The sequence below is a fragment of the Passer domesticus genome, chromosome 1 (assembly GCF_036417665.1).
Source record: "Passer domesticus isolate bPasDom1 chromosome 1, bPasDom1.hap1, whole genome shotgun sequence".
Taxonomy (NCBI): domain Eukaryota; kingdom Metazoa; phylum Chordata; class Aves; order Passeriformes; family Passeridae; genus Passer; species Passer domesticus.
The window spans coordinates 145024312-145038221 of record NC_087474.1 but is presented as its reverse complement, the minus strand read 5'-3'; positions in this window follow the sequence as shown (position 1 = coordinate 145038221).

Below are 13910 nucleotides of genomic sequence, written 5' to 3'. Positions count from 1 at the left end.
GTCTTCCCAATTTTTATATGAAAAAGAAACTCTAAAGAATGATAAACACACTGTATAATCAGCATTTTCAGATTATTTCCAAATTGCTTAAAATGAACATATGTATTTTGTAGGCAAATTTTCAATGTAGAACAAAAATTGAAAATAGAAAAGTGATATATACATGGAAATATACTGAGGGCATTTTATTTTACCTATCATTTTCTAATATTTTATAGATTACACACAGTGTATATGTGTGTATATGTATAAGATATTTTATTTTATGTTAATAGTGAAAATTTGTGAGTGTGAATGTGAATTTCTGCAGGATCTTTAAGAAGTCCAGAGAATAATAAAAGAAACACCCCCAAGAATGTAAATTAGGAAAACCTATATTTGCTTCAATTGTTCATCTGCAGCTCAAGGCCAAAAAAAAAAGGATTTTATTCAGATCATTAGAGTTACATGGTAAGTCTGGTACCCTGTGAACCATGCATTTAATAATGAGTATTTGACCTCCAAAAATGAAAAAACTTTGCCATCTTTAGACAGAGGTTTGCCTATTGGAAATATCATGCAGGAAAGAAAAACAACTCCTTAGTCTCTTATGCAGCTTCTTGAAGACTCACTCTTTAAGTTAAAAACCAGCATTTGGTGAACATACTAGCAATGCTTATAATGAAATACAGATTGAATTAAGGTTTGATTTAGGATTATAATTAAGTACTGGCATCTAAAAATATTTGTGTAGACGTTGATCGTGTTGTTTTAGCTTTGAACACAGATGTTATAAAACTTATACTGGTAAAACATTCTCCTTGTGACTCTGTTATAGAGGTTCTCAGATAAAAAAAAAAAAAAATTATTTTTCTGCCTTTGTTGAAATTTTCTTAATATATTCTCTTATTCTTAGCAGCATAGGCAGCATGGGAAATAAAATATCAAAGAGTTTTTTTCTGAAGTAATACTCCAATATTGAATTTAAAAATTATCTGCTCTGTATATGTCTGACTGTTAATACACTGATTCATTCCTATTCATTATTACTATCTACACAGCACAATTTCAAGAAACATGAAGGCTTTTTATGTAAGCAAACCTGTTTTAAAAAATGCTACACATTATGGTCTTAAGCACTGGAAAAAAAGCTTGTGTACTATCAATGGTTAGTGACATCACTAATAAGGCCCAATAAGCCCCAATATTTTTTATACCAAATATATATTTGAAGGAAAATGGTTTACTACACATTACCAAAACCCTTAAGTAATTTTCAGCAACAGTTCTACTTACAGAATTCATCAGATAAAATTTTGTTGTCATGAGACATACCAGTTAGCTCAAATGTAGTGAAATACTGGAGAAGCAAAGTTGTTGAGATATAAGAGCCACTTAAAATCACAGAATTAAAAAAAAAAACCCAAACAAAAAAACAAACAAACCCAAACAAACAAAACAAAACAAAACAAAACAAAACACAACAAAAACAAAGCAAAACAAAGCAAAGAAGCAATCAAACAAAAAACCAAGCAACCAAACAACCAAACAAAAAAGAAAATTAAAAAAACCAAAAAACCCCAAACTCATGTGTTGGAATGGATTAATTCAAGCCCCTCAAAAGAAGGACCACTGTAAAGGCAGATCCCATTCCCAAGTTGAAACTGCTTGGGCTTATATTCACTCCCATTTAGAATATCTACAAGAATAGGGATTTCTCGGGCTCTCTCGGTAACCTGTTCTAGTGTTTAAACACACTCATTGTAAGTACATTTTCCTAATATCTAATCAAAATCTCTTTTGCTGCACCTTGTCCCACTTACATTTAATTTCCTTCCTTCTATTCTTCTCCTGTTGCTGAAAATCACAGTAAAATCCTTCCTCAGTTTTTCGTCCCAAAAATTGAGGAAACAATTTTTTCATTATCTTTCTGTATACCACATATTTCAAGCCGCTAATCATCTTTGCATCCCTCTACTAAGCTTACTTTGTTGTTTTTCTTTCATGTGTGTTTTCTGCTGGGAAATAAAAACTTGATGCAGGAGTCTGAATTAACTTTTAGAATTGTCAAAGGCAGGATACCTGCTGTCTCTACTATTGTTAATACAGTCTATTGTGCAATCGAATTCCAAGGTGAAAGCTCTCCTTGATAACTCATATTCACCCTGTTGTCCACAGGAAGCCCAGCTCCTTCTCTGCAGGGGCAGTTCTCAGCCATTAAGTCCCCAGATACATGAGATTATTCATATATTTGCCTCTGCTGGACTTCATACAGCTTCTTTCAGCCCATTTGTGAATCCTGCACAGGTACTTGGTATCAGTCCTGTTCTCACAGGCTTTGTTGTCAACAGCAACATTTTCTAAAGGTGCATCCTTATACACCATACAGAATGAAGATATTGAATAGTACTGGTCCTGGTCTTAACCTCTGAGGAGCACCACTGTTAATAATATCCAGGTAGGTTTTACACAACTGACCACAGCCCAGTCAGGCTGGCCCTCCTGCCACTTTTCTGACTGGGCTACAATATTCACAATATATGTGAAACACCTGACTAGTCAGGATAAACAGCTTCCACTGTTGTTCACAGAATCAGTTACTACAGAAAGAAGTCAGGTACTTCAAGTATAATTTGCCCTTGGTTAATCTATACTGGATCTTCCCATCAGTCTGGTTTTGTCCAGTAGTCATGAGGAATGCACCTTACTCAAAAGAGAGAAGCAACAACTTTTTTACTGAGGGAAAATAATATAGTTCAATAAATTGGATGAAATTTAAGACAGCTTAATGGCAGTTACCAAGAGTCCATAAGTGTGGTAGCAAGGTTCACCTTATTCATTACTGCATCAAAGAATGATACAAAGGAAAATCAAGTTAGGTTTGAGTTAGAGAGATTTGCACACAGACACTTCTATCGAGTCACAAGGTTGAGAGTGGATCCCCCTCCTTCTAAACTTATAGAGCATAGATGCAGCAAGGTCCACTCTTAGCCTCAAACTTGGAGGATGGTTTATGATAAATGGAATTATCTATACAAGGTTTATGACAATATTGAGTAGCTACATGGATTAGCAATGTTTCATTAATTCAGCATGGTATCAGTCACTCACCAAGGATCTGTCACAACCAAGGGATCTCTCTGCCTTGTGTTAGGAAGAATCTCATAGGCTCAAGTAAGGCATCTCTAACTGTGAGAGACATTCTGGCTTGAGGACAAATTTACCTAGTGTGTAGTACAGATGCAATTCAGGAAGAGCTCAAATGAATAAATATTACCATCAGGAAGGCTTCATCCTTATGGCAATATTTATGGAATGAAGGAGTTGGCTGTTAGACAATAGTACAGACAGATAGATTTCTTTATTTTAGCTTTTGTATCTTATTCTGTACTTTAGTTATCTTTCATTTTTGGGCTTTGAAACCAACTTTCAAAATATTTTTCTGAGGCATCTTCACTTCCTTGTATGTGAGCCAGGATCTCTCCAGCTCACAGATTGATTCTAGGGTATGAGTCCTTTTGCTCATTATTCAATCCAATCCAAAGTATGGCTATGGATCAGGTGTATCCATCACAAGCCTCTAATGACCGTATTTTAAAGTCTTTTTCAATTGGCTAAGAAGCCTATTAGCAAATGCAATATTTCTCTGCCCATCAGGTGTATCCTATCTCTCCCCAGTAATGTTAGTTCTTCAGAGAGAGCTATAGTTAGAAAAGACAAAGTGTGGTTTGAAATATCATGTAACCAACCAGGCACTGACTCACTGGATCCATCAGCTCATTTGAAAGCCCTTCACTTTGATGGCATTGAGATGTTCCTTGAGTTGCCATATTCCATGGTTTACAGCCTATAAACTCCCTTGAGAGTATCACTGATGTCAATGTAGACGAGCAATAAGACATAAGATGGAATTCAGATGAATCTCAGCCATTTATCTTCATCCCAGATAGAGCTCCTGACAAGCCATAAACTTCACAATACAGAAAATCTGTTTGGGAGACAAATGCTGATCCCTGCAGAACGACTCCTTCTACTATCATGTGCGACTTTCATTTGGAGCTGGTACACAGATCAAGCTGAGCTGGTCCAAATGTCTTCTATGAAACTTCTTCCCTATAAAACCTCATAGCTCTATAGCTGCTTTAAAAGTTCACATCAAGAAGTGAAGAGAGAAATATCTTTCTTTCTGCCAGAAATCACAGCACTCTATGACACCCATTTTATGAGAGTAAATCCTCCACTTCTTTAGTGCAGACATAAGGTGTCCATCCCCCTGTACAGTGTGACACATCCTCATTGGGAGAAGCAGTAGGCACAGCCCATAACCCAAGACCAGGGCATTTGCTGCAGCCAGGCCAGGGACTGTCTATTGTGACATAGAACTGCTGTAGTCATGCCCTATCAGTCCCCTCCAGTCTCAGGTACTACCACCAGTGTTCCCTTTCTCAAAAGCTATTAAGGGCTTAGTGTCTCTGGCAGCTCAGTTTGCTGAACTCAGTATATCTGACTAATTCAAGAACTACTTTAAAATTTTATGCTGGATGCTTCATTTTTTGGCCTTCATATGTGCTTGTGCTGGGTTGACCTTGGCTGGCTGCCAGTTGCTCACTGAGCTGCACTCACTCCCCCTCCACCAAAAGGACAGAGGGAAAAAGCATGACAAAAGCCTTGTGGGTAGAAACAAGGGCAGAGAGACTATTTCCAAGTACTACCACAGGGAACTCAATCTCATCTTGTGAAATTAATTTAATTTATTGACATTTACTTTTAAGAAAATAAGGAAGTGAGAACTAAAAAAAAAAAAAATGCTAAAAGATTTTCCCATAAACTCTCACTTTCTCTCAACTCTTCAACCCCTTCCCCACCTGGGCAGTGTACAGGGATAGAGAATGGAAACACTTTGTCCCTGCTTCTCCTTTCTTTCACATTCTTTCCCCACCCCAATGTAGGGTATTTCCCATTGAATGCATACTCACAAACCTCCATGTCCTACAGATCTTCAGGAACTGCTCTAGTCTGGGTCCTTTTCAAAAGGTACAATTCTTTAGGAACAGACTGCTCCAGCATAGGTCCCCCGTGGGAGAGGTTTCCAGACAAAAACCTTCTGTTTGTGGCCTACTTTCCATGGGGAACAGTTCCTACCAGTGCCTTCCATGGGTCACAGGGAGCCTATGCCAATTGTTGTGTGGGGTTCTTCATGCTCTTCAGGGTGGGTATCTGTTCCTCCTCATTTCTCCATGCGCTGCTGGGCAATCTCTGCCCTGGCATCTGGAGCACCTTACCCCCCATGCCCCCACCTTCTTCACTGATGTTTGTGCCTGCAGGGCTGTGTGCTGTGTCAGACATTCATTCTCCTCTCTCACAGATGTTGCAGTATTTTTTTGCATTTCTTAACTATGTTATCATGGACGCACTATCAACACTCTTTATGGCTTTGGACAGCAATGGGTCGGTCTTGGAGTTAACTGAAACAAGCTTTGTCCAACATGGGAACAGCCTCTGTCATCTCTTACAGAAACCACCTCTGTATCCCCTCTATTACCAAACCTCTGCCAGGTAAATACAACACAGTGTCACAGTCAAATACTCTGATATCTCTCAGATACCACATATGGACTAGTGCTATCTTGTTCACCTCCGCATAAGGAGCTCAAACCAGGAAAATAGATACTAACCAAAATAAGAATCTTACCTGAAATGAAATTAGCCCACTGTACAGGACAGAGAACATGTCAGCTTCTAGTGAGTTTTATTAGCTGTAGATTCTATGCACTCTGCCTTAGTGTACCAGGGAGAAACAACAGTACTGAGATGTTCTCTAAAATTACAAAATTTGCAAACACAGAAAGAAAATTCTGCAAACAACACTAAACTGTTTCTCCCAAATGTAAGGGAGAAACAAGATGCATAAACTAGCAAAAACTTGACAAGCTCAATATTAATATCTTTTAAGTAGCTTGGCATTCAGTATCAGAAGTTTACAACTTCACACACATATCTGTAGAAAAGTATGTCAAAATGAATCTTTTTATTTCTTTATTTCCACATGGACAGGAAAACACACTCTGCCTAAGGCACTGTTATCAAGCATAATAATACAGCTCCTCCCCAAAATAACTGGAGAAGATGTAGGGCTTTGAAGAACAATGTATTTGCTAGGTATTGGTAAAAGTTAAAGAAGGGTAAGGAGGGAAAGCTCACAGTTGCGACATTTGACTTCCCAAATAACTGTTACAGACCCCTGATTTTTTGGAGATTGCTTAATATGTGCTTACTGATAGGAAGTTGTGAAGGAATTCTATTTTGATTTCCTTGTACACAGAATTTTTTGTAATTTACTAAACTATTTTTACCTCAAACCACAAGTTTCCTCACTGATATGGGAGCAAGTAAACTGATCTGTGAAGCTTAGTGATCTGCCAGCGTTAACCCACAACATTTTAGTTGGCTGCATTAAGCTTTGAAAATTAGAAATATCTTGCACAAGCAAGAGAAGAGACTGACTTTCTTCCAAGTTCTCAGTGGGATAAGATACTAACAGCTATCAACATTGTACACAAAAAAAATTGTTATATTGATTAATACAAATTCCACATTCAAAGAAGACAATATCACATATAATTATCACAGTGATTCCTATTATGAATGAGCAACTTAAATTATTAGGCAACAAAATGCATTTTTACTTATGAATATGATTTCATGGAACAACATATTTTTGCATATTAGGAACTCTTGCAAAACCATGCAGAATAGTTTCCTTCTCATCTCTCCCTATTATTATTTTGTTCTGTTTCAAAATGCTACAAGAGGTACATCCCAATTTTATGGTATTGGCTTCTGAAGTAGAATAATGCATGTGGAGGTTACAGAGTAAAAATGTGCCCAGACCATGAGACTTAAACAAAAAAGGAATTTATACTTTCTTAGACTTCTAAAGTGCTTGAATCATTTTGATTTGTTCTATTCTTTATGCAGCAACATTTTCCTCAACTACAACATTTTGCTACCGAGGAACTCTGATAAGAAACGCATTAAAATCTAATATTGTATAGGAACAAGGAATTAATAATTTACATCAAATTTAGATAATTTATATTTTTAAAATAAATCAATAAACTATATGGAGTTTTAATAACAAGGAAAACAATCAATTCAAGTACCATTAAAATTTTTCATGTAGAAATTTGAGTTAGTTACCGATTGAATAATTAGGTCATGTATAGACAACACTGTCCTTTTAAAAAAAGAGAGGCAGTAAAAGTATAGAATCTTCATATTACAAAGAGCTAAATAATTGTTATTTAGTAGTGAAGGTTTAAGTTTTAGTTCAGCAATTAAATTGCATTTTAAAATTAACTCTTCATTTTAAAATGGGCACCAGAAATCAAAGCAAGATTACTGAAATTTTCAGATGTTATTCAGATTACAGATTATTCAGCTCTACTTTGCTGTGGTACATATGGGGCTCCTCTAGAATTAAACAAAGCACTATTCTCTGAATGACTTTCAATAGAAGGATAGTAAACGCCTACTACACAGTACTAGCATATTATTTGCACCAGAGCTTGCTAACCTACATTTCCTTCTGCACCTTTTTTTAAAAATAAATGCTTCTTTATTAAAAAAGCATTTCACTACAACACTGTTATAGTATGATTCCTATTCTTGTTGCATCACATACTTCTTGTGAAAAAATAATGTGTTAAATGGGTTCTGAAACATGATTTTTTTTCCAGTTACCATGCAATTACTTCTCAGATCTGTGTGCATATTTTCATTTTACAAACTTAATTCACTCTGAAACTGACACTCAATGACAGGATTTCTAGATAAATGAATATATATAATCCGTAATGAAGAATTTCATGCCAGTATCAAAAGCATTTGGAGAAAGAGATTCAAATAGATATTTCACTGAAGTAAGAAAGAACCAGAAGAGAATTTTCGATTATCTCGTTATCAAAGATGATTAATTATTAGGTTCCATTTTATTCAGGTTTAAGCATGAACTTTGAGAACTTCTGAGTTTTAGAAAATAACACTTATCCTTGTGGAAGGAGCCACTCTGCTAAGATAAGAAAAAAAGAAACTTGAGAATCCATATAGCTCCCAGTTGACTGGAAGCTGGCAAATGATGTCCCAATTTTCAAGAAGGACAAGAAGGAGGACCACAAAACCTAGAAGCCTGTTAGTCTCATTTCAGTGTCTGGCAAATTTACAGAGAAAATATTTCTACGAGGTATTGAAAAGTACTTAAAAGTCAATGGTCAGCACATCTTCATGAAAAAGTAGCCTTCTTTATCAAACCTGATTACCTTTTATTACCAAGGTAACCACTAAGTAGATCAAGGGAAACTAGTTGATGCAATAATTTTGGATTTCAATAAAGATGTTGATACTGTTTCTCACTGCATACTTCTGGACAAAATGTCCAGCACACAGATGGATAAATATATCATGCCATGGGTGAGCAACTGGCCCATGGGTCAGGCACAAAGGGTAATAGTACATGGGAAAACCTCAGACTGTCCTGTCACCTGTGGGGTTCCACAGGGCTCCATCCTCAGACCAGTTCCCTTCAACATCTTCATTAACAACCTGGATGCAGGACTCAAATAAATACTAAGTTTGTGGATGACACCAAAAACAGAGGAGCTGTTGACTCACTTAAGGGCTGAGAGGCCCTGCAGAGAGACCTCAACAAATCACATACCTGGGCAGTCACCAACCACATGAATTTTAACAAGGGAAAGTGCCAGATTCTGCATCTGGAAGAGAGCAATCCCAGTTGTGTCTATAAATTAGGGAATGAGATGCTGGAAAGCAGTGCTGTGGAAAGTAATCTGGGAGTCCTGGTCAATGGCAAGCTGAAAGTGAGCCAGCAGTGCCCTGGCAGCCAGGAGGGCCAAGAGTGTCCTGGGGGCATCAGGCACAGCACCACCAGCTGGGCAAGGGAGGGGATTGTCCTGCTCTGCTCTGCACTGGGCAGCCTCACCTTGAGTACTGGGGACAGTTTTGGGTGTCACAATACAAGCAAAGTATTAAGCTATAAGAGAGCTGCTAAAGGAGAGGAACAAAGATGGCAAAGGGCCTTGAGGGGAAGCTCTGTGAGGAGCAGCTGAGGTCACTTGGTCTGTTCAGCCTGAAGATTGAGGGGAGAAGATTGAGAGGTACCCTTCTCTGTCTGGTGACAGAGGTGACCCGAGGGAATGGCCTGAAGTTGTGTTAGCGGAGGTCCAGGCTGGATATTAGAAAGAGGTTCTTCATCCATGCAAAACAGCACCTAAATGTGGTTGTATTTTGTGTAGAATGGAACATTTTTGATCTGGAGTTGGTTATAAAAGGGAAATAAAAAAATTCATACCTTCTGAAAATACATTATTTTTCAAATAATTAGTGTTTATCAGACACGAACATTCAAAATTAAACACTGATGTTCCTGTATAAAACATGAAGCTTTTTTATTTTCTAAGCTAAATATTGGTCAAGGCAAGCAATGCTGAGAGTTTAACATCTTGAAGAAAGTTACTGATCTGCTTGGACTCTTTTCTAAGAAAAGCCTTGCAGATTTTGAATTAATTTTATGACTTCACAATGGCACATGATGCAAAACTTCTCAACTTGTGACTTCTCTCCGGGATACTAATGGGACAAGTGTTAACCTTACCTTTTATTTTGGAGAGAAAATTTTCTAGAAAAGATAGATATATTTAATTTTATATCTTAAGTAAAACATACTATCTAACTTATACCATCAACAATGAGATTATAAAATGGGAAGCAAGTCTAATGACTAGAAATAGGTTCTTGTTTTAATCACTTGATTCACAAAAAAAAATCCTAATTTTGATGATGCTGTGATTCTGTGTGAACATTATATTTAAAATATGATAGTTCCTTAAAAATAAAGTTTTTTGAAAAAAAAAAGTAATCTCTAAAAATGAAAAAAAAATCTTTACTTTTGTAAAGCCCTGACAAATGTAACTTTAAATTACTTGTAAAAGGTTACAGAAGAAAAAGAGACTAAGATCAGAGTAGAAATCAATCTTCTGAGCTCTCAGAAACTATAACTTTTATATATAATGTTTTTACTCTTTGAACTAAAAGAAAAAATGCAGGAAATCATGAAGGGCAGGTCAGCCCTGTTAAAGACGGAGAGGGAAAAAAATTTGATTAAATGGGCATTTCTGTTGAATAGGATGTTTCTCTCTGAGAAATTTAGTCCAAAATGTCCATGGGAAATCGATATGTAGCTGGAAGTGTTTAAATTTGACGAGCATTACAAAAATGTAGTTGACATGGGGAAAGAAAATCTGCAAGTATGGAGGTGGATGAAAATAAAGGCACTTTGCAAAAAGAATAAATAATCCAAAAATATTCCTTTTAAGATGATGATCAGCAAATACAATAATTCACGTAAATGGAAATACTATAATATAAGGTTAAATTATGGTACAGTGTTATTGAGAATTATTTTATAACATGGTTAAAAATATGACAATTTTTTTCTTTAAATGCCTGCAAGGATAGTCAGAATGAAAACAGAGGAAAGAAGACTTTAAAACATTGTGGATTGTTTGAGGAAGCTCAAGTTAAAAAGTAGTTTAATGTAATGACCATAATTTGAAACATCTTGATTAAATTGATTACTTATAAGAGAAATCTTATGCCTAGCTTTTATATTGAAATTTAGCAGGATTTTTAATAAAAATTACTAATTAAGAAAGTTACTTGGATTAATTCAAATCAGTAATCAAGTATAAACTGCAAACTAAATCATAAATAAATTTTAAAATAAGAAAAAAAGCCTATCTGTTACATCCATTTACAATGTAAATATCAGTATATAACAATTTAAAATGAGTCAAACCTCTTCTGACTTGTTCCTTAAAAATAAAAGACAGGTCCAAATTTAGAATTAGACAGGTGATACTGAATAATAATCTAGCAGAAGAATCCTTTTTTCTCAGCTGACTCCTGTTATGATCAAATTATTGAGAGATGCCTCTGCCTGAATCAAGGTGCAAATGAGGTCAGGTGTTGAAATCGGTAATATGAATTTTATTTAACAGTAAATGTGAGGTAGAGAGATAGAAATAAATATGAAAGAGTCAGGGAGAGGGAGGGGAGAGATAGAGGGAGAAAGATAGAGAGTGGGGAGAGAGAGAGAAGAGATTAAGCAGAAGATAGTTCCCATAAGTAGACCCAGAGGCATCGTCTTGGTCCTCCTTCACTCTGAGCTTCTCAGTGCTGGGAGTCCGAGTCCATCTGCTGGGGCTGCCACCTTTATACAGCCCCCATTCCAGATATCCATGGGGTAGTCGCAGGTGCAGTTCCCATAACTTTGAGTCATCTTTGTTTGACTAGTGATATATGTATTACCAGTTTTTTCCTTTCCCACAATGGGAATTTTTGTCCAGATATGCTAACCAGGATGTACAGACCAGACTTTACATCCATCAGGTCTGAAATAAGTTCCTTCTTGGCATAAATTTCTTTTGTCTATGATTATTTTAAGTTGCTGCCGTGGTATCTTATTTTACAGCAAGCTACTTCTGTGGCCTTCACAGTGCTTTGAGACAGGCAGCTGGGATTTTTTTATAGCTCCACACGGAACATTTATGCCAATTCACACCAAAATCTACACTATAGGCAGTCAAAAAAAAACCCCAAAAACAAACAAAAACAACTACCTCCCAAAAAAACCCAAAAACCCAAAACAGATAAAAGAGAGAGATTAAAGGAAACAAGACTCCTAGAGAAGATAATACACCTGTGACTGAAGAGCTTTTGAATTTTTTTAAACTGGCCTATTAATTAATAAAGCAAGAATTTATATGCAGTATGCACAGATTTCAGTCATACAATGAAGTTTAATTTAGAAGAAAGTTCTCAGAAATTAATATCACATTTTATTTTTGTGATAAGATATTTTTAATAAAAGGAATTGTTATTAAAAATAATAAGTTATTGATTTTGTTTTGCAAGGATGGGGTGATGAGGAACAAGGAGAACTTACCTTAGGCACAGCCTTATTTAATATGCTTTTTTATGTTCTGGAAGATTCAGAAGACACTGCATAATATGATTCATAGGTGATGGTATAATAAAAGGTGGAACACTTACAAGAAAGATAAATTAACAGTTCCAGAGAGATTAGACCACAGATTTCTTATGTAAGTAGTACCAAGTACAAAGTATCTAAGAAAGCATTTCATACCTCACAAAATTAAAGAAACTATAAATTATTTAATAAATTATTCTAGAATGTACAGGGGATATTCTGGTAGTAATTTTAAGGATTTGAGAAAAAAAAGACATTAACAAAAAAACATTGACAATGAGATCCACATTCCCTGGTGACATGATAGAAATTCCATCACTTGAAACTTTTCAGAATAGCTTAGAAAGAATAGTAATGAATGTACAATAAGGTAAAATTAGGAATTGTGAAGTAAAATTACTTAAATTACTTTTTTAAAGCTCAAATTTAAATGACTGTGTATCACTGATATGAAAACAAATTAGCTGAATAGGTACCTCCTTTTCACTCTCATCTACATCTGTTATACCACTAGTCAGTATAACGCTTCCTTTGGTAGACATATATTCTATTGGTATATATAGTGTAAAAGTAAAAGCATTTATTCAGTCAGTAATTCACTGAAATCTTACTTTCTTTCTTCTGTCAATTAACTATACAACATTTACTACTTTTAAACAAGATGGCTCAAAATTTTCAATGTCATTTATCTACAGATATGCAAGATGTCAAAGTCTCCATATAGCATCATAACAATGTGAACTTTGTCTCTTATCAGAAATCCATTATTGAATAACATCTTGAAAGCTTGGAGTTTAGTTAAACATACAGAATCACAACTTGTCAGAATCACCAATTACCACCTGGGACACAAAGAAGAAAAAAAAAAAAATAAAATAAAATATAAAATATGTAAATTTTACTTCTATTCAGAAGTTCTTTTCTGATGATACCTTGATAGTTTCAACTTTGGTTTATAAAATTTGCTTAGCACTTTCAATTGAAAATAAAAGTTCTTGTCAAATACATTGAGTTTTTGTGGTCATGAAAAGTTTCTGTTGGGCTGAATAATTAATATCTTGTTTATTTTAGGATTCTAAATACATCAGGAAAGCTTTTCTTCATATCAGAAAATCAATCAACTTGCCAAAATTAAACCATAATAGACTTTAAAAGTTTTAGAAACCATTTTTTGAAAGGACAGAAACATATCACAACAATGTCCTAGATCACAATCTAGGACAAGAAGGTCAAGGGAAAATGAAAAATCAAAATCCAAAGACCACCCTCAGTTACTGTGATGCAGCATGAAAACAGCTTCAAAAATCCTACCAAAATGTTGCCAAATATGTCTTTGTTGTAATTGAATGATTGGGAAAAAGAGTACGTCTCCTGATGTGCAGTTTCTGAGTGTGAAGTAATATTTATTTGTTCTTGTAAAGTGGAAACATCACATTACTTTAAAAAGTAATTTATTATTAAAAATATTTTGTATGTAGCAAGTATTATATGATTTAAAATTTTAGTGAGCTAAGTGATTAATCAGATTGTCAATTGAGCACTTTATACTGCATAAACTCAGGACATTGGCTGGCTGTAATATTGCTAGTCCTTTGTTCATGATGTAGAAAATATGGAATCACACTGAAGAAGAGATTTTTTTAGCAGGTACAGTGCAGTATACTGTGGATTTTTTCTGAAAAATATTTGGAAAAGTATGTACATGTGTTTGATATCAAAATAATGAAATATTAAGAACAAGTAAGAGTTCAGTTAAACAGTGTTATTCTCTTTTTTTCATTTCATAATGAAACAAAAACTCTCACACAACCCTTTACTGGACTTGACTGAGATATTTTATTATTGAAAGTCAGCCAATATAAAC